Raw genomic sequence first — 22953 nt, forward strand, 5'->3', positions numbered from 1 at the left:
AGAACATAAGAATGGAGGAAACTGCAGCGGGCCTATTGGCCCATACTGAGATCAGTCCTTTTACACCCCCTATTGCTCATATGGAGCATCCAAGTGGCACGTGGAATCCTTTAGAAATAAATCACTGTGGGTGCGTGATCAGGTATATTATGAACATAGAACATAAGAATGGAAGAAAACTGCTAGCCCGCCAAACAGTCCCGTTTACACTTGCTCATATGAGCATCCAACCTATGTTTGAAGCAATTCAGCGTATTCGAGTTAATGATGATATTTGGTAACTTGTTCCATTCATCCACTACTCTGTTTCCAAACCAGTGTTTACCTATTTCACGCCTAAATCTAAATTTGTCTAAATCAAAACCATTGTTAGGAGTTCGCTCCTGGTTGGATAGTTTGAGTACCTTTGTAATGTCCCCTTTGTTTAGCCCTGCCTTCCACTTATACACCTCTATCAGGTCACCCCTCGCTCTACGTCTCTCAAGGGAGTGCAAATTAAGATGCTTTTACCTGTCTCTATACTCAAGGTTCCTAATGCCCGGGAATAGTCTTGTCATTCTCCTCTGAATTCTTTTCAAGGATTCTATATCCATTCTGTAATACGGTGACCAGAACTGAACTGCGTAATCCAGGTGTGGTCTCACAAGAGCAAGATACAGTTTTAGGATGACCTCGCTAGTCTTGTAACTAACACTCCTTTGTATGAACCCAAGTACTTTATTAGCCTTGTTACGAGCAAAAAGACATTGTTTACTTGGCTTAAGGTTCCTACTTATCATTACTCCTAAATCTCTCTCGCAGTCGGATTTCTCTATGGCATCGTTGTTCATCTGGTATCTGGTTTCCCTGTTTACATCTCCTATACTGAGTACTTTACATTTGTCGACGTTGAATTTCATCTGCCATTTTTCAGACCATTCGAAAAATTTGTTTAGATCTTCCTGTAGTTTTGCCGAGTCCTCGTCAGATTTGATAACACAAGGAAAAAGAAAACACGAAGTTCCCAAGCGCTTTCGTGTAATTCACATCTTCAGGGGTGAGTACAAACTAAAATAGAAATGCAGAACAAGTTATATATATACAGAGGTCTCCTTTCGTTACTGAATACTCCTCTTCGATGATCAAGGCCCACAAATTAAAAATACGCTTGAAATTTCTCCAGACATACCTTAGTGAAAAAGTTATGCCTAGATCAATCCGCCCACAACGTGTAATGAAGATGTCTGACCGCCCCTTTGATGATTTCCAAGAAATCATCTTAAAGAACACGTCACGCCACCCCCTTCTCTTAAGCTCCTCTATGTGTGTGTTGGTGTGGGGATTAGTGGATGACATCATTATGACCTGACCTCATGTTTAATAAGGTCACCCTGTATATTTAAGCCTCTATATATCTTGACAAAATCACACGGGAAAAGGGAAACAACGGAGCACCTCGTGTGATTATATCAAGATTTACCTTATCCACGTTTTAATTGTGGATCTACATGAAATATACATATATATATAAATATATATATAAATATATATATATATATATATATATATATATATATATATATATATATATATATATATATATATATATATATATATATATATATATATATATATATATATATGTAACCGGTCGGAATTACTGGACTTTCATATTTCACCAGACTTGGGGTTTATTAATTATTAGATGGAAATTGCAGTGGAAGCGCCCCTTGGAGAAAAATCCCGAACCAGCACAAGAACACTTAAATTTACGAACAAAATGAAATTGTCCGTGACCCGTGGAAGGATAGCGTCTGTGACTGAGATGAATGAGACACACTGTAAAATTTACACGTATAATCCCTCCAACACTACAGACACACTCAAATAATGGTACACCAATATGCGCACCTCTTAACTTGAACTTAAAACACTACTCTGGGGAATAAAAGTTATACATGATATAGAAATTATGAGAAAATCAGACAATGCCTCATTTGACAACAATAAATTCAAATTAAGAATTGTTGCTTGCACACATGAAACAGGCCTTAAGGGCTTTCAACAAAATAATATCAACCACTGAGAAAATGGTAATAAAGTAAGAAAATATTAAATCCAACATGAATAGGCCTTAAGGGCACTCAACAAAATTATAACAAGCACTGAGAAAATGGTATAAATAAAATGAGAACTTATTAACTCCACCCTGAATAGGCCTTCAGGGCACTCAACAAAATTATATTGCCCCAACAAATGCACACCTCCTAACCTAACCCAAACACTACTCTGCGGAACAAAGGTTATACCTGAGATTGAAATTAATAAATATATATTAAATGCATTAAAGGAACTAAATCACAGTATCACTTACAACATAAGGAGGAAAACTCATCTGAAAAAGTTCTCTCATTCTCTGGCATCAGTTGGTGACACAACATTAAAAAAGCAATATTATCAAAATTATTTAAGTAATATTAACTACACACAAAAATATTATCACTATTATTAAGAAGTTACTGGGGCCACCAATACCCGTGAACCATGCTTCACCCAACTCAACATACACCCATCATAAGGGAGATAAAATGTTTCTCTAGGTAACCCCTAGACTCCTGGTCTCAGTGTGTGACCATTAATTTACTCAGATAGCCTCAGTGTACTCTTAGTGCATCCATGGGTGGGAAGAGAGTGAGCCAATCAGCCCTTGTTCAGTGGAGAGAAGCTTTAGCTTCTTGTAGTAAAAGGTTCTCACTAACTGCTTGAATGTATGTGATATTGCGAGCCGAGGTAGAAGAGATCTGGCGACCCTAGACGATCGTCAGTTGTGCACCCAGACAGCTGGTTTCACTTCGGAGATCTCTGGCTAACCCAGCTGACCAGTGACAAGCCTACACTGATCGTTCCAACTGCGACAATCGCTAATCATCAATCATCAACGGCAGTCTCAAACTGCAGTCAATCTTTTGCGGAAACCCTGAAATGAACTCACTGTTATCCCTTGTTAACTTTATCACTGCCCTATCTACACCCTGTCTGAGATCAAATGAGACTACTTGTTATACTGCAATAGCACAACACAGGTGACTAGAAAACGTGAACGTTTTGTGGACAGACGGGCAGGGACGTCCTGCCTGTCCGATAGCTTTCGTGTGACTGAGAAACAGCCAGGTTTGTGCTTTCCCAAGCCTAGGCCTACGTGACATATTTTCCAGCATAACTAATAGCTTCGTTGGGACACACGTAACATTTTTAGACTGGGAAACGATCTATAATTATTTTCAATTTAATAACCGATATTTAATTTCATGATTCGCGTCCCTATTAACTCGGTAAATTACATTTAATATCGTATAGGCCTAGTTCCAGAAATTCTCACTACGTGTGGGAGCGTTGTCTTTCCTCAGACGACCTTGAAACTCAGTATCGCCAATGGCACAACATTTGAAATTACACTGAAATTTCTGAATATTACATATATATATATATATATATATATATATATATATATATATATATATATATATATTGTTACGAGTTGGGGATTTAGAATATAGTTATAAGTCTACCCAGATCCCAACAGGCAACAACAATAAAAAAAACAAAGACAATCGGACTATAAAAGGGTAGACAAAGGATGCGAGTTTGTGTTGTGTATAATAAAGTACCATAAATTCCTTAACAAAATATTCAGCTTTCTATAATTTTCCCTTAACCATACTTAACCTAAACATTAACAGTATATACATATTTATACAACATACAATAATTTGAAGCAAGGTGGAGGCGGGGAGGCAACATAAGATTACAAATACTTAAGTGTGGAGCTGAGAGTAAGGGTGAGTATTGTAGAAGACGGTAGGTGGTCACTGTGCCGTAGGTTACCAGGATAGGTGATCTTGTGGTCACTTCCCAGAGTGAACTCAACTCTCATCGAACTGGAGCTGACGAGTAAGGCTGAGTATTGTAGAAGAAAGTAGGTGGTCACTGTGCAGTAGGTTTCCAGGATAGGTGATCTTGTGGTCACTTCCCAGAGTGAACTCAACTCTCATCGAACTGGAGCTGACGAAGAAGAATTTGAGGAGGTGTCGCAACAACCAGGATATGGAGAAGGGAAACCCCGGAGTGGTAACTAAGAGTAGTCATACTTGGGTTTCGTCCCTAGATGGCGTTGCTCGTGGTGCTGGGTAGGTAGATCAGGACAATAGATGGCGTGGTTCGTAGTGCTGGGTAGGTAGATCATGACAATTGGTGGCGTGGTTCGTAACAATATACATATATATATATATATATATATATATATATATATATATATATATATATATATATATATATATATATATATATATATATATATATATATATATATATATGGACAGAGTTAGGTGCTCAATGTTTCCTTTTTTCTGTCTTTTTATCGATATATATATATATATATATACTGTATATATATATATGCTCTCTCCTCACTCTATATATATAAATTAGAATGAGTCCTTATTTTTCAACTTTGGAATTTTTTACCACAGACCCTGCTAAAAGTGTCCATCTAGGACAAAAACATTGTGTGTAGAGTTATTTTTAAATATATTAATATTTAGAGGTTGCTCAAAACCGTCAAAAATTAAGTAATCGATGTAGTCGATTACTTTGTAGCGGATTACGCCCACCACTAGTGCGTCGCATTTGGCACGACTGTGGTGAGTTTTGCTGGTCGTGATTGATGATTGGGGAAATTAGAAACAGTTCTGCAGAGTATTCTCATTATTAATTTATATTAATAGTTAATTTCTTTATTCCTCGGGTCAAAATGGCTAATGCAGGAGTAAAAACACGAAAAAAGGTGTCTTTGATAAAGACATTATGTGATGACATTACAAAATTACCTGCCTGCATTTACTGCAGAAAAAAAAACATCAGAGTAAGCATGGAAGTCCACGAACCAAAGTTCTTCAATTTTGGACAAAAGCAAACATTCCCACACACCACAAACCAGATTGTGTGAATCAAGTGCACAAAATGTTTGACAAGTGGAGTAGTTTAAAAAAGAACTCTTCAAGAAAGACAGAAACTCAAAAGCAGAAAGAGAAAGAGTTCTAGTACGACTTGAATCTCTTTGGCGGCCACAACGAGAAAAAGGGCGTCGTGGGGCAATGTCATCTCTTGACAAAGTATTCCTGAAAAGACAGAAGCGACGAGAAAAAACTCTCAAGAAAGCAATGAAAAGGAAGTTGGCTGCAGACAGTGCAGAGGAAGAAGTCAAAAAATGCCAGGCCATCGTTGTCTTGGACAGCAGTAGTACGTCTTCTTCTGAGGAATCCAACCCAGTTCCTGGCCCATCAGCACTTCAAACTCCACCTACTGTCAAGAAGTGTGGGCGAAAAGAAGTTCTAACTCCAGAACTTTCTGCAGCATTAGATCGGACCAAGTCCTCAGATAGAATGGCCATGCACATTGTCACCCAAACTGCTCGGAGTCTGGGCCATGATGTCAGTGAATTGATTCTGAATCGATCACGCATCAGGAGGAAACGTCAGCATCATCGCAGTAGCAGGGCAGCTGAAATCCTTTCAAACTTCAAACCAGAGTCAGTTTTAATTGTTCACTGGGATGGTAAATTGATGCCTGATTTGACGGGGCATGGGGGCCATGTTGACAGACTCCCAGTTCTTGTCTCAGGCAATGGCACCTCCCAACTTCTTGCTGTTCCAAAACTTCCCTCTGGTACCGGTGATGAACAAGCAAAAGCTGTTGTGAAGGCTTTGTAGCAATGGCACATTGCAGACATCGTGCATGGCATGTGTTTTGATACAACAAGCTCAAATACTGGTCACCACAAGGGTGCGTGTGTCAAAATTGAGCAGTTGCTGGGTCGTGATTTGCTATATTTTGCCTGCCGCCACCATGTACCAGAACTTTAAGCTGGAGGTGCTTTTGAAGCTGTAATGGGGCACTCAGCTGCTCCTGACATACAGCTGTTCCAAAGATTCCAAGCCAAATGGGAACAAATTGACAAGCAGAAGTTTGAAGACTCCTCCACCGACGATCTGGCAGAAGAATCGGTCAGAGCTGTTAGGGACGATCTAACCAACTTCATTGAACGCCCTTGGACTTGGTTAATGAGACAAAATACCTGGGTGTCTATGTAACTCGCACACGTTGTCAGATCCCTGAAGTCCGCTATCTTCGAGACATATGCTTTCGGCGTCTCGCTCCCCTCTCTACCATGTGCAGGGGTTCCCTTGGTGCCACCATCCCTGTACTTCTCACCATGTACAAGTCCTTTGTCCGTTCCTGTGTCGACTACGCCGCCCCTGCCCTCGTCAACATTAGTCGGACTGCTGACAACCGTCTCGAAGTTATCCAGAGGAAAGCTGCTCAGTGGACACGCTCTACTTCTCTATATACCGAACTTGGTCTTTCCCCCTTACAGGATCGTGTCCAGGAGTTTTACCTAAAAACTGCCGTTTCCATTCTACGGGATCCTCGGGGCAACTATGTCCAAACCAACTTGACTCCTGCTGTCCGAGACCGACCTCCATCTAGAAGACAGTGGCGAGGGTCACTCATCCGAGCCCTTCAGGAACACGACCTCCTGCCTGATATTGTTGTCACCCCTGCTGTTGGTTCGTCTCCTTCTCCGTGGCTGGATTTTCAACCTGAAGTGATTTCCCTCGGTGGACCGCTCCCGAAATCCCAGGTGAACCCTGTTATTCTCTGCAAATACCACCTCTCCAGGATCGCCCACTGGTCCCCAGGTAGGGTCGTCCTCTACACTGATGGTTCTGTTGACCCCGCTACAGGTAGGGCCGGGGCTGGTGTCTACATCTCCCGTCCTGATGCCCCTGAGTCTATCAAACTGTCTCTCAGAGTTTCTCACGGGACATCCTCCACTCAGGCTGAACTAATAGCCCTCCTTGCTGCCCTTCTCGCTGAGGAAGAAGCAGATGGTTTCTGCCCCTTGCTTGTCTACTGCGATTCCAGGTCTGCTCTCGACGGGATCGCATTTGTGTCAGGGGAAAAAAAGGACCTCATCCTCCGAATACGAGGGTTAACATCCACACTTCAGGATGCAGGCCGTCCCGTGACATTCCTATTGATACCCAGTCATGTCGGTATCTTGGGGAATGAGGCAGCAGATGGCCTTGCCAAGACTAGCTGCAACAAGGCCACACCTGACTACGTTGTTCCTCGAACACTCTTACAGATTAGGACCCAAATTCGCCGCAAACAGAGAGAAGCTCGGGAAGCAGCCATCCCCCTGGACTCCCCGCCCACCTGGTACGATGTCATCCGTAAACTTCCTGACATCTCGTACGTCTACGGGAAAGGGTCGCGGAAAGGGGACGTGATTGCTGCCCGTATCATCATTAGGTATGACTTTGCTTGGGAGATTGGTATCCCTGCATCCCCTGAGCAACGCTCTTGTGCATTATGCAGAAGACCCGACAGCAACACCCTTATCCACTACCTCCTCAGATGTCCCCACACACAACGCTTCCGTGACGCCTGCTGGACCACCACCCCACGACCCCCTGACGGAGACACGATGATCCTCTCCATACTGGCCAGATATTTTGTAAATAATATTGATTATGTGTTAAAGGAATATCCTTCCTTCCTTAGGCTTTAGTAAGCCCCTTTATAATATTTATACTGTATATACTTGTCACACTTGCCAGATGCTTCTGGTGTCATTGTACAGGGGTACCTAGTGACAGCACTAGGATCCCGCTTCCTCTATCAAGGAATAAACAATTGAAATTGAATTGAATTGAAGGCTCTATTGGAGACACAGCTTCGAGATGATTATCGAGAGCTGCTAGAGCTGGCCTCCATCTTCCTTGGCACATCACCTTCTCGGGGAGTACGATTTTCTGCTCCTGGTGCAATGCACCAAGCACGATGGATGACAAAGACCATTTATTCCTTCAAAATGTGGTTATTCCGTTTTCAGTTTAAGCTTACTCCAAAGGAGAACAGAGGATTAAGAGATTTGTGCATTTTCTTTGCCCGAATATATGTGAAGGCTTGGACAACTGCTCCACTTGCTGCAAAGGCACCAAAATGAGATCTAATGTTGCTTAAAGCTCTACAAGACTACAGTACCATCAGCGATGCCATATCAAAGGCAACTTTCCACAAAATGATGAGACACCTCTGGTACTTGTCACAAGAGTTGGTTGCATTGGCCTTCTTTGATGACGATGTTCTCCCAGCAGTGAAGGACCGCATGTTGGAAGCTATGAACATCGTTATTGGAGAAGAAAAGCATGTCAAACGGGTTACAATCAATCCAGACACACTCCAAGTGAAGAACCTACAAAAAGCTCAACTTGAATACAGATTTCCTGGCCCTCCCAGTAGAACAGTGGAAAGATGATCCTGGCTTCCAAAATGCAAAAGCCAGTGTACAAGCTTTGTCTGTGATCAATGATCATGTAGAAAGAGGAGTAGCTTTAGTCCAAGATTTCTCAGGCCGCATCACCAAGGACGAACAGCAACTGCAGTATCAACTGCAGGCAGTTGCTGACCACAGGAAATCATTCCCTAATGCCCTCAAGCAGACCTTACTGGGCGACAAAGAGTGAGACTGGTCCTCATGCGACCCCTGCCTTGAGCAGCTAATACCCACTTAGACTAAGTGGGGGGGGCCCAGGCTTGGGGGCTAGGAAATGATGTGTTATGAACATTAAGTATAGGCATAATATTGTTAAATTTCATTTGACTTGAGCAACCTTTAATTATTAAGATATGTAAAAAATATTTACAGGTAATGTTTCTACCCCAAATGGAAACCTTTGCCCGGCTCTGTGACAAGGACCACCCTAATATATGAATATATATAATCAACACCTCAACCCGCCAGGATTCGAACCCATGGCCCACGAGCCCATGACTGTGACCTGGGAAAGCTAACCGCTAGACCACCAGGGTACTAAATGCAGCTCTAGACTCTTGTTATATTTCACACAATCGTGGGCCGTGGGTTCGAATCCTGGCGGGTTGAGGTGTTGATTGTATGTAGAAGTCCGCGTGTTTATTGGGCTAATGAAATATATATATATATATATATATATATATATATATATATATATATATATATATATATATATATATATATATATATATATATATATATATATAAATTTGTAAATGTAAATAAATGCTCTGTTTCTTTTAAGACATCGTTTACTATCATAATATAGCAAAATTATAACTGAAGTGAGTAAGGTTACGTTAGGTTAGCTTACGTTACGTTTTTTATGGAATCTTCTTATTTATGAATTTTGTTGATCTACATGATCACTTATGGACAAACAGAAGTTTATAAAAACATAAATACTTAGAATTTATAGTTAATGGGCAATTATTCCTATTTAGAGGGACACACAAGGAGGGAGAGAAGGCTAATTAAGAGAGTAAAAAGATCTTCAGTGTTAAAGAAAGAAGAATGACAATAAAATATCAAAAGAAAACAGAACGAGGAAGGAGTGAAACTGAAGAGAGAAGAAAGCAATAGAGATACAAGGAATGAAAAAAGAGCAGTGACATCCATACACCATTCTAGGGGGTGAGGGGGGGGCAAGCATGACATAGCAGGTTAATTTTGTGATGATTTATAATGTAAACTGTCAAGGGAACGTGCTCTATATCTATATTTATTTTATATTTATATTATATAATAAATATAATATGTATGAGCCATACTTTCTCCCTATTCGTACTGTGGGGAGTTTTCTATGTGATTACATGAGCCTTCAGACCAACTGCCGCCCCAGCTAGGGTGCGGCCAGTATTTCATCATACATCATGGGCTTGACAGAAAGGGTGTGTCCTGACCCATCCAGGGGTTTTAGGTGAAGGTGCGCATTCGGTTATGCTTGTATTCTCAGTGTTATAATATGTAGCTTAGCTTATTTTATCTACCCATTGTGTTTCCATTAATATCCCAGTCCTTCTTCCATTAAAACCTTGCCTCTAACCTTGTATACAGTAGAAGTACTTGTAAGGTCTGTGAATTAAATGACATTCATCTGTGCCTGCGCAGATGGGCGTAGCTTATTGAGCCAGCTGCATTGGCCACCCCTGCTGAATCAGGCCCTCTGCCTTCTCCAGAGCTTGGTTGAGGGTAAATGTCTGTCTCTGCCTCTCTCTCTTCTTTCTGAGCCATATGGTTTAAGGACTGTTAGGTGGGAGTCAGTAGTGCTAATGGTGAGCTCCCAATTAGGTTGTAAGTGTATTTGTATTATGTATTGTAAATTTCATTTGTAATTATATGAAAATAAATGTTTTTCGTGAAGTTTAACCTACTTAAAGCTGAAATAGAAACGTCACTTTTGTCCAGTAAAGTGTTTTTTGGGGTAAGCTTGGGATTGGGGACACAGGGCTGCAATAAAACTTTCAACCATTAGTAATCAGGAGATCAAAGCTCTAATGATTCCAATAAAAAAGTCTCATGATATGAGGAAGAGCTGTGTTTAGTATGGTAACAAAACTATGAATTTAGTCTGGTTTGTTTTCTCATTCATACAATGTTTTCATGGCTCATTTTACACATTTTGAAGGTGCTGAATTCAAATTGGTGGATGCACTGTAACGCCTCCTTCTCTCGTTGGCTATTCGCCTGGAAATCTCTGGAAGATCTGACAGAGAGGTGCCAGTCAACTCTTCACTCCATCTCTCTCACCTCGAAATATTTCCAGAACACCAGCTGATGAAATCGAAGTAACCAATCACATTATTAAAATTGCCAAGGTCAGATAATGGGCAACTACACCGTTCTCGGCATCAATTCTACACTTTTTCACTTGACTTCACACTTCCAGCTCACCCCTCAATGTGTCAACCAATGGTGGTTCCTCTCCATCATATCTCCAATCCTATTATGGCCCAGCTGACTTACGATAAGTCACTTACATGATTTTCTCTTAGCTCTCGGGACATGCCTGCTTTAATGCGATTTAGTTTAACTATTGTCTGTCCTACCTGTGTCCTTTTCCAGTGATTATTTATACTAAGTGATCTTACTAAGTGTGATTTGTGTTACTCAGATTGAAGGGCATCACAGTATTCTTATTCATTTCCTCTTTTGTACAGCGATTTCATTAATTTTGTATAAGTTACCTTATTGTAGTTTTTTGTATATATTAATATTTCGTATAGTTGTAAAAAAAATACATTATATAATTAAATACCCCTCATGAGTGATTTCCTTGTCTACTGACATTATTTCATTTATTATTTATCATTTTTTAGGGATCACAACTTACTTGTTCACGATTGGAACATATGGTTAACCTTTTTACCCGATCTTAGCTGTTTGAGTGTTATAAGAGGTCTATAATCATTTCACTTATCTATTTTGTTAACTGTAAATTCTACTCCGTACCCCGTAACACCACTTTGCCATCCTTGGGAAAAATGAGATATTGAAGATGACGTCTACGTTGTCCACCACTTACAAACGCTACCTATATATCAGACTCTAATGGACAGAGTCTATTTCCAGGTTTGGGGATCAAGGACTACAACTAAAGGGTTTTCTTCATTGTAAAATGTGATATAAGCATACATTTAGGTTTCAAGTTAAAATATTATCTCCATTTGTCTTAATTATTTGGATATGAAAGTCGGATATATCAGAACAAGGAGAGACGATCCCATACCTCTTTGCTTCTGATCACTCCAACTATGCCAAGTATTGCTTGTACTTCTTCGTTTGATGGAAAAGCTCCAACAAGAAGTGTTGGGAGAGTTTCTTAAACGCAACCACGTAATGAGACATAAACCAAGCTTATGGAATGGGATTTGGTTCGATTTGTTTATATATAATCCATATTTGTGAGATACTGTAGGGCCATGATCCTGGTGGCATAATTTGAAACAACCTTCAGCCCTATTTTGAAACGGTGGGCATTCAGTGAACACATGCAGTACTCGTATGTAGACTACTGGTAAATGACCGACATAGATGAATGAGAATGATGATAAGCAAAAGACCATCACTGTACACAGGGAAGCGTTACCATCTCTCAAAGCAACTGACGCAGAAGCCAGATAATTTTTTTTTTAAATCTGGAAGCTTGTATTTATCCATTACAGACAGCTGACCCCATTAAGGAATTGAGAACATTATAACAGGTTTCAACATAGATCAGTCTACCACAATAGAGAAACACCAGATGCATGAATATGAAGCAACATGACCAGAAAGCTTCTACTAGCAAAACAATTGTAACCACGCTTGATTCTAGGCAACACATCAAAGTAGGACAGATTTCAGTCTTTGACACTACCTGTACACTGTTTTACTCCAGAATCCTTGACTTACAGAGCGTTCGTGACATTAACCTAAAGGGCGTGTTGTCTTCAGCTCCGCCATCCATGTGAAAACAATGGTGACGTGCTTACCACCAAAACCAAGTCCACTCTAAAGAGTAAAATGCAAGTGAAAATCTCTCACTCACCTGGTTCCACCGGCAGATGTAATCACAGTAGATGGTTGCGTTAGGTTATGGATCATGTCTTGGACTTCACATGGGAAGTTGAAAATTTCATCAGTAATGTTGGTGTTTACTTTTGTGACATGTTAGAGAGGTGTAAGATTCATATGATGTTTGACAGGTACTATGAAAACAGCATCAATAATTCAATGCGACAGTTTAGAGTAGGGAAAGGTAGAAGCAAATGTCTACAGTTGACCATTGAGCACACCACTGCCACCAAAAAAGTTAGTTCTCACTGTCACACAGAACAAGGTGCAGCTGATAGAATTATTCTGTAAATATCTACGCCACAATGCAGATCAGATCCCGAAAAACGACAGAAGGTTCGTTATTATTGGCCATGATCGCGTGCCATTTGAGGTCCACTTGGGTGGTTCTACTGACATTATGGATCAAGGAATAACTCACGAAGAAGCAGATGTTATTATTGTACAGCGTGTGTTTTTTCTTAGGCTTCCAGAGGAATCGACTCTATTGAAGTGATATGTGATGACACTGATGTATTTGTGTTGCTGGTTTACTTTTATTCTTCCCAAGATATCACATGCGAACTATCGCATCAAGTAGGGCCACTGTCGATACCAAGGTAACTAGTGAGAAACACAGGGAATCGGTTTGTGACTTACCAGCAGCACATGTATTCTCTGAATGTGGCACTGTTGCCTAGTTGTGGAACATTGGAAAAATGAAAGTAATCCAGTGATGAAACTTAGTCATCGGTTGATTACGTTTGGCAAACCTGAATCTAACATGAAAGATGCTCTTGCTGTGGCTACATCATTTGTTGCCGCTTGTTAGGGTCTCATACCACACAATATCACAATATCTGTCACGTATGATTTTTTGATATATAAAATGTTTAACAAACGCCATGCATCGGCCCCCCGAGCTAAAATGCTTGCAACCCACTACTGAAGCATTTTCTGAGCATGTACATGCGCTCTGCCTTGTGATAGGGGACTCTCATAATGTTTCACGAGCTATATTTAATCTTCGACAAAACCGCGACACGACTTTTGTTTTTGATTGTACTGTCTCGTTCAAGATTCTTCTAACACTGCTGGAGATAGCTGGCAACTCAAGGCCGTGTGTTTACTATAGTACGTAGTAAAAATTATGAATGAATGTATAAGGTTATCGGTGATTGGCTACTTAGTTCCCTGTTGCTTAATTAATGGTTGGGCTTTGTTTTTTCGTATTATATTATACTACGTAAAATAGTAAACAAACGGCCTCAGTTGTCAGTTGTCTCCAGAAGTGTTCGAAGAATCTTGAACGAGACTGTACATACATCGAGCATATTAGCAGGCAATGATTTGAATGTAAGCATGAAATGGAGACCCTCCTCAGCGTGATCCTGTCAATTATGGGTGGTCCTTTGATGCAGCATTAATTATTTTGTTCCCTGTAAAACTACCAGTCGAGGTGACACCAGTAACACATGAAAATGTAAAACCGATCAATTGTCGATGTTCATCATCACAACCCCGTACAACAATGCGTTGCAGCTGTATTGCTGCACAATTTGCATGCTCAATATTCTGTGCTTGGCACGGCACTTTAGACTGTCAAAATGAGCGTACAGAGACCACACTATATGAGGAAAATAAAGATTCAGAAGACTTATTTGTGATAATTTATTTATGAGCCTATCTAAGCTTCTAATACAGACAATTTGCTTCACATGACATTGTTGTTCACTTCTGTTAGAGATTCCTTCGTAAAATGTCTTGCCTAATTGGTAAGCTACTGAATTAAAAGCTACAGCATGTTCACCAACGCACAACAGGATTGCAGGGGAGAACGAGAACCGTGAATGGCAGGGATAAATTGCCACGGGACCCAGGGTTAGGGTAATCTTCACGTACTCTAGAGGGCACTCACAACAGCTTAAGATGTGTTCCCATCAATAGGCAGCCATCTCCAACTAGTGCCTGCCTTCACATAGTTAACACTCGGTTAACTAGCAGTTCATAGTAAGGTGTAGTGTGCCGAGTATGTAGAGGTGATATTACAGTGTATATACAGGTGAAAGTGACCCTTTTATGTTACAAAATATACAAGTGCAAATATCTTATAATTTTGTCTAACTATAAATCTTCTAAGCTAATAAAAATGATTGTAATCTATTATAGAACGTTAGTTCACAGTTATTTGAGTTCCGAACTGAAACATGTATTGAAGTCCCATTTAAGGCCATAGTCATTGATATAAACAAATTATCAAACTCTTATTTACAATCTTTGTCCCCAAAAACCTCTGAATAGACCTAAAGTGATTTCTGTAACTGAAGGCCATCCTGGTCGCCATCTTGAATATCTCAATAAAATGGCAAACGGTGGATTTGAATTCACCAACTTCAAAGTGTATAAAATCAGTCATAAAACAATGTATGTATGCTAAAACACATTTTTACAAGTTTCTGTCATGTATTAGCTCTTGTCTAATTGACAGTTATAGTTATATAAATGTTGGCTGCATACATTATGTTTATGTAATTACTACACTCACGGTAATTAAACTATGAGCAAGCGACTAATAAATACTATCTAGTAAATACTTTCTAATACTGAAATAAGCGATACATCTCATGTAACCTCATTGTCTTTCATATGACCTCTGCACAACACTGACTAGCCAGGTCATCAGTTTATTCGCCAGTTACTTAGTCATTCCAGGTTTCTCAGACACACCGCGTGTGTATTTACAAAACTCGCTATAACGCGCTTCAGATATACTAACAATCATAGTTCATAGTGTTAGTTACGGTGTTACCATTAGTTAATTGTGCATAGACTATTGTCTTAATAAAAGGAGTAAACTCAATTTGGGTTCGTAAATTTAGCCCCAAAACATTTCTTGTTGTGACTTTTATATTACCTACCGTGCTGTAACTCCAGGACCATTTATCAGTGATTACAACAGGCAAACAGAGGTAACAGACTAGCATGAGATCATGGCAAATATTTATACATACAGTATGTCCTGTCAACAAGATAAATTATTAATTAATTCACATTTATTAATAGCTTCGATATTTCATTGTAACTTGTGAGAGAATGATAAACACGGCGAGTGCCGAATTTCCAAATCTCTTATAAATTACCCTAATAAATAAAAAAACTGAAAAGTACCATTTTTCCTGTTATTCCTGTTACTTTTTTCCACGTCATCACACTAAAATTCAAAAAATAATGAAAACAATCATAAAAAGACAAAAATAATTAAATTAGCCACTGTATGCGCATTTGTTTTTTATTTCGTCCTTTTATGTGTTATATTGCCCTCCGATTGTAAAAACCAGCAATAGTCCCCCATCATGGCAGGATCCGATCTACCCTGGTACCTTTCCTCCATACGTCTAATATCCTGATGAAATCGCTCTCCTTGTTCATCACTAACCGCCCCCAGATTCTCGGGAAAAATGTCCAAGTGCGAGTGTAGAAGATAGATTTTCAGGAACATCTTGCATCCTAAGTTTTTTTTAATTTTTTAAGAGTTCCTCTACCAGTTGGCAATAATAGTTTTCTTCCTTCTTGTTTCCAAGAAACCCCTTGACTACAGATGTGAAAGATTTCCATGCTGCTAGCTCATTTTCATTCAGTTTGTTTTCAAAGTCGTCATCATGAAGTAAATTTCTTATCTGTGGGCCAACAAAGATACCCTCCTTGACTTTAGCATCACTGAGCTGTGGGAATTTTCCCCTCAAGTACACGAACCCATCACCTTGTTTGTATATACTCTATAGCCTTCACAAAATTCTTCATTAGTCCCAGCTTGATGTGTAAAGGAGGTAGGTAGAAGTACATCGTTTGGGGGTTACCAAGGGAGTATATTTAACACTGCTTTTTCCTGGAACAAACTCTTCTCTCTTTGGCCAGTCGTCTGTGTAGTAGTGTATTTCTGTTGCTCTGCTGTCCCATAAACACAGAAAACAGCAATATTTCGTGAACCCTCCTTGAAAGCCGAGTAGAAGGGCTATAACCTTCAACTCACCGCAGATCTCCCACCCATATTCCTTGTATTTAATAGCAGTCAGTATTTTGTCCATACTATCATACGTCTTCTTCAAACCTACAGAATGCGCTACTGAAACTGAGGGCTTCTGGTTCCCATTGTGCAACAATACTGCTTTCAAACTAAACTTGGAGGAATCTATGAAAAGCTGCCATTTCTTTGGGTCATGTTTTTCTCCCAACTCTGACATCAGTCCATCTACTTCAGTACACAGACAGAGGGAATCCCACATACTGTAGAATGAAGATAATGTAATATTTCTTTTCCTAAAAACAGAAATTCTTGTCTGTTTCGCTAGCAAGTTCCATTCCTGCAGTCTTGATACTAAGAGTTCGGCCTGCTGTTTTGACAGACGGAGATCATGTAAAAGATCGTTAAGTTCACTTTTCTCTATAAAATGTGGTTCACCGGAAGTCTGGTCAATAAAAAGAGGGTCATGGGATGATTCTGGGATTTCTTCCTCAATTTCCTCATCCGAAGGTATAGGGAGGCTTTCTCCGTGAGGAACGGGCCGTATTGCCTTAGGTATATTGGATACTCAATTTGGTGAATTTGGTGAATTAACACAGCCTCGGCGTTGTATTCTTTCCATTCTCCTGTTCAGTATTGCTAACCTTGCATTTAATATACCTGTATGCCTACCAACACAAGCACGTATCTTATATTCCTACACTACATATGCACATATATCATAAAACTGTGACGTGACTGACATATTTAGTGCCTTATTTGAAATCAGCACCCCAAAATTAATAAAGTGCAGAATATTTTATCTATGTTACCGAACCCTTGTCAACTAGTGTAATTGTCCTAAACAGGAACATCGTATTGCTTATGACTATGATATCACTTACACTGGAAGTATTTTTATCTTCAGCTTTGGTTTGATTTTCTTCAAGTTAAGACTTGTTGGGTGTTTTGAGTGTAACTTTAGTACTTGTATTATTGTCTAGAAGTCCGAAGGCGCTCCAGTAGAAATATAAGTCGAGTTGTTAATTTATGACCCAACAGTGATCTAGCAAAGAATCGATGCTAGAACACCAATGTACAGTACCTTGTTCTCTTGTGCTTTACGCCGGTATTATTAAACAACATCTTCCCTTGAAGAGGGTCGTCGTGTTTCAACCCGAGCTTTAAACTAAATGAGTCCCAAGGGACACCGCAGTACAGTATACTTAAAGGGGTGGTGTGGCCGTAAAATTAACTAATTCCAATATTATAAAGTAATTTTATAATATTTGTGAAAGGAACATCTAAAGTACAAAAGAAATGAATGGTGGACATTCCATAACTCGGCAATTAGGGAGAAATTCAAGACGGCCGCCACAAGTTTGCAATATATAGGTTTTGTCCATATCTCCACTTCTACTCATCATAGAAACATGTTTTTTAGGTCATAACATAGGTTTTCATAGGTAAGGACTCCAAATAGGCCAACTAAAGGTATGCAGATTCACTGCAAAAATGTTTATTGGAAATGGCCGCTAATATGAAATCTCGGTATTAGTTACTTGTTTGACGCCTCTTGGCCTCATGAATAAGCCAGAAAAAAAGTAAGTTAGTGAACTTGAGAAAACGTTCTTAACAAAAGCAGAATATTTGACCTCCAGCTCGAACCACCCTTCTAGTGGATGTTATATCATGTATCAGACGACTTTCTTTATAGAATCTTAGGACATTTGGAAATATGTGTGGCAGCTTTCTGGACTGGATTTGAAAAACTGGCAATTAGTGCAAATCGTTAATGGCACATTCCTTGACTTTATCCAGCAACAAAGTCAAAGTTCTGAAACTTCTTAGACAATACATCATCCATTGTGTTGATGCCACGTTTGCAAATGTAGATGTTATCCTTAGTGGAATGGGCATTCTAGGTGAAACTGACATACAACCTTGCAGCTGATTAAAAATGGAGGCATCCATTCACTTCCAGCGCTTCATAAGGATATTGAGGAAGCAAACCTGTGCTTGATTCCACATGCATTAAATGCAACAACAAAATGGACAGAAAGACTCATTGTGTTGTCAAATGATAAATGTTTTTTGTGGTATTTGCATATTTCTGGTGTCTGCTACATACACATTGGCTTCAACAGATATAGATATGAAATGGACTTGGGGACACAACATGGTACATTCCTGTGCATTCTCCCAGAGGACATAAACTTTGTGCATCTATTGAAATTGGGTAATAAGTTCGGTAACAGGGATGAATTAAGATAATTATCTTAATTCATGTACCATCAAAGCACGAAGACATTTACAGATTTGCCTCCAACGAGTCGTGTAACAAGAGGAAACATATTACCTTTTTTCTTTATTACATATGTACATTTGAATTGCCTTACCGGACCAAGTTTGGATCCTAAATCATACTGTATGGTTTCTGAGAAAATGAACTACTTAAAGCGTGTGAATTTCAAGAGATATGTGTGAAAAATATATGTGTGAAAAATGTGCCACAAAGAGGTGTCCATGTCGAAAACACACCATTCCATGCTTCACAGTACCTGCTACAAATGCACCTTTCAGAGCAACTGCAAGAATCCTCATTTTGTCTAGTTTTAAATGGAGGTGTTACTTGACTGGAGCATTATTGTGTACATGGTACTCAAAATAGTAAGAAGTAGCATTTTCAGTTGTCCATTTATTGCTATTGTATAAACAAGACATATTTTGCATGAAATTACGTGTGATTCAGAAGATGTATTTTACAAACACATGGAGGGTTATTTAAATTGTGAACAATCATTACTTTTTGTGTCATAAATACAGTACTCTGACCTGGATTTTGTCATTATAGAAACACTGTTTTAAATTTGCTCTTTTCAATTTAAAAATAATTTCAACAAAACGTTTGTAATATACCACATAGTTTCTTACATTTCATCATCATAAAAGACGCCATATTGACAGCATTATCTAGAAACCTATATTTACTGTGATCTTACATATATTTAGTTAGTATATTTGGGATATTTTAAGCATGCAAAATATAAACCACTGAATACAAGATTAATTTTCATGTTACATATTGTAGTATCGAAATAAACATAGATGTTAAACACATCTTCAAAAATCCCTTTACTGTGAAAATATGCTTTTATAAAATAAAATGTAGACGAATTGGCAGCTATATCCAAGAAAACAGGTTTGCAGTTAGCAAATTTGGAATCCTTACTCACAGTGGGTCGACCACATTGAAAAGTCCTCCAGAAAATAAAATTAACGGCATTTTTTGTTAATAGCAGGCACCCACCCTAGATAAGTAGTATTACGGATGCCAAATAAGATGTTGGTGGTTGCCACTTTCAATTTTGGATTTTAAGGTCACAGACAAGGTCACAAATGAGATTATTTTTTTTTAAATCACGATTTTTTTTATTTCAATGGTGACTCTATGTAACAACGTATTTAAAGGTGTATCATTAGCACATTAAAACAGATTTTTATGTTTTTACGGATAATAAATGAATAGAACTATGACTCTGAGTGTCTTTATTTCCATTAAAAATACATTTAGCTTGCTGGATGAGGTGCGCATGTGCCTACTACTACTACTGTAGTACAAGTATTAGCATGTTGAATATTTTCAATGCACTGGCTGGCCAGACATTAGTTTAGTATATGCAATTTAAAGTGCAGATAGTGACAGATGGTAAAATAGTAATACTGCTGAAAGATAGGTATGTTTCAAATTGTTTAAATATATCTGTGCCTACTACATACTGCCATTCCCAGTTGTCTTTGCAGATAAGGAGCTCATTCTCAATAGACCCAGTCGCTGTCATCAGGCGCAAGAGGAAACGTCACGTGGTCAGTGAAGATTGTTGCTTCTGCTAAAGCAGCGTTGGTGACCTGCGCACAACATTAGCAGAAGGAAAAAAAATATCTATGACTGTGGGCGATGAGAGAAAGAACCTGGGAGATACATAGTATCTTGATGTTATACAAAGACTAGAAAGTCATTCCAAGGATGATTTCAATGCATTGGAACTCAAGTGGCATAAATTATGCTACTCTGCATTCACATCTGAAAGCGCACTCAAAAGGCTGCGAAGTCAGCAGCAAACCATGGGTGAATCGGCGACCACATAAAGTACAGGCTCTCAGGTTTTTCCTGCAACCCGTAGACGTTCAACACCAGTGATTGATTGGACCAGTTGCATGTTTTTCCAAGAGAAAACCACAAAGAAACTGCACTGAGCGGAGACAATGGAGAAGTCAGATGACTTGCTCCAGTATGTCAAACGCGACCCTGTCACGAGCTTACGGTTGTCAGCGATGAATGATCTGATTGCAGCTGATGGCTGCTATCATCTGGCATGTTTGGTGACATTTGAGAGACGTACTAGAAAACAAACGGGCCTGAAAATGAGTGCATGACAAAGCTGTGCAAACACTTGACAGTAGGCCTGTCTTGTGGTCACGTATACGAAATGAAAGACGTCTAGGACAAATACGAGAGTCTGTGTAATGACACCGAGATCACTGTGAAATTCTCCAGGAGAACAACCTTATACGAAGATGCTCAAACGCTACTTGGATCAAAGGCCAGCTATGTGCGCCCATTGTCAAAGGGCCTGCTGCTGATGTACCCTGGAGAGAGCTCAGATTTCATCATCTCCAAAGCACTGTCCTGTCACCTCTGTGTCAGAGTCTGATAAAGATGAAGATGCTGATGTCCGGATGTGTGCCACTAGCAGCATATTACCTTATATGGTACACGTGGCTCTGGAGGTTCGACAAGATCTTCTTGAAACTCCTGGACACTCCGAGACATGGCAAGGTCTTGATTAGGAATATGTTGATCGCGTCATACCCAACATTTTTTTTTTTAACTGGCATTAACCCAACCGGGCACAGGTCATTTTTAATGATCCACATCAAGGCCTGTGGGGAAAAATAAAATAAAATAATAATAATGATAATAATAATATTAAAATTAATAAAAATAAATAGTAATTAAAAAAATATATTAATACTAATAAAATTATAAATAATAATAATAATAATAGTAATAATAATGAGCCATAAATAAACAAACACAAATATCAAGAGTGAGAAATGTATATTGTGTTTTCAAAGTAAGAGAAACAATTGAGACCCTGCAATTGTGTGTAAATGAGGCAGAAAGTCAGGTCAGCAACCTGGGACTTGATCACAATTGTTGTTGTGATTCCATATGGCAGCAGGGTGTACCATTCTGTTCCTGTTTCTACGATTGATCTTTGGGGGAATGGATGCTGTGGATCAGGGAATTGAAGAGAACCAGAAAGTGAAACATAGTGTGTGTAGCACTGCCAGTATATATAATCTATGCAGTCTCCAACCGACGAAATTGTCACCAAAGCATATGGGCTTGGGTCTTACTTTGCACCAAGCCACCTGCTTACATGTACCCCTGGTCCTGTTCCACGCGCCAAATCACACTACTGGTATCTGCACTGTAAGAAGGATAGACACCACCATTGCTCAGAACATCCTGGAGATGTATGCTGAGAATGGATGTATCTACATCCCTGACACCATCGTCAAAGAGAGAATGGTTTACTCCTCTTGTGACAACATGGATGTCTTAGAGTTAACCATAGACGGGAAGAATACCTTCCACAGCACTCAACTGATGATATGGCAGAGAGTCCCTCTCATAACCTGAGTCATGGCCAAAAGGGCGGCAATCACAAGAGATCAAAATCCATGTAACCTGACAACCTAAAAGGAGTTCCAAAGACACTTATGTATTAATGTAATGATGCTGCTGATGCCTTTCGTTTGCTCCAAGGTCTTTGAAGTATGGATGCTGTGCAGAACAGCTAAAAACCGATTTTTCTACCCCGCGCACGATGTATACAAGAGTTTTCCGTCCCCATTCAAGGACAACCTAGTCAGCTTTCACGCTTTGACGGGGTGTGACACAGTCTTGTCCTTCTTTGGTCATGGAAAAAATTAGTGTTGGAAGTGTTCAGTGACCATCCATTCCTGCTGCATGCCATTGGTTTAGATGGGGATATCACAGATGTTGAGAAGTTTGTGTGTCATTTGTATGGCAAACTATCAAGCCAAAATATGACTCCACGTTAAAAAAGCCAACGTAAATGTTGAAGATCCGGTGGACACTTAGCTTGGAAGTTGTAATTTGGGACCCTCCTACCAGTTTAGACAAGACTAACCTCCAAATCCTGAAACCTGCCTGGAAGCTTGTTGCTTGTGGTTGCAAGAAAGGGTGCAAGACAGTTAGGTACAACTGCTTCAGAAAAAGGGTGAAGTGTACGACAGCTTGTGGTTTTGACAACAGCGGTTGCTGTAACATAAGAACATAAGAACATAAGAAAGTGGGATACTGCAGGAGGCCGACTGGCCCATACAGGGCAGATCCCTTTCACACCCATCCCAGCACTTCCATGTGCCTATCCAACTTCGTCTTGAAGCTCCCTAGCGTCCCCGA

Source organism: Homarus americanus, unplaced genomic scaffold (genome assembly GCF_018991925.1).
Source record: "Homarus americanus isolate GMGI-L3 unplaced genomic scaffold, GMGI_Hamer_2.0 scaffold56333, whole genome shotgun sequence".
In the NCBI taxonomy this organism is placed as follows: domain Eukaryota; kingdom Metazoa; phylum Arthropoda; class Malacostraca; order Decapoda; family Nephropidae; genus Homarus; species Homarus americanus.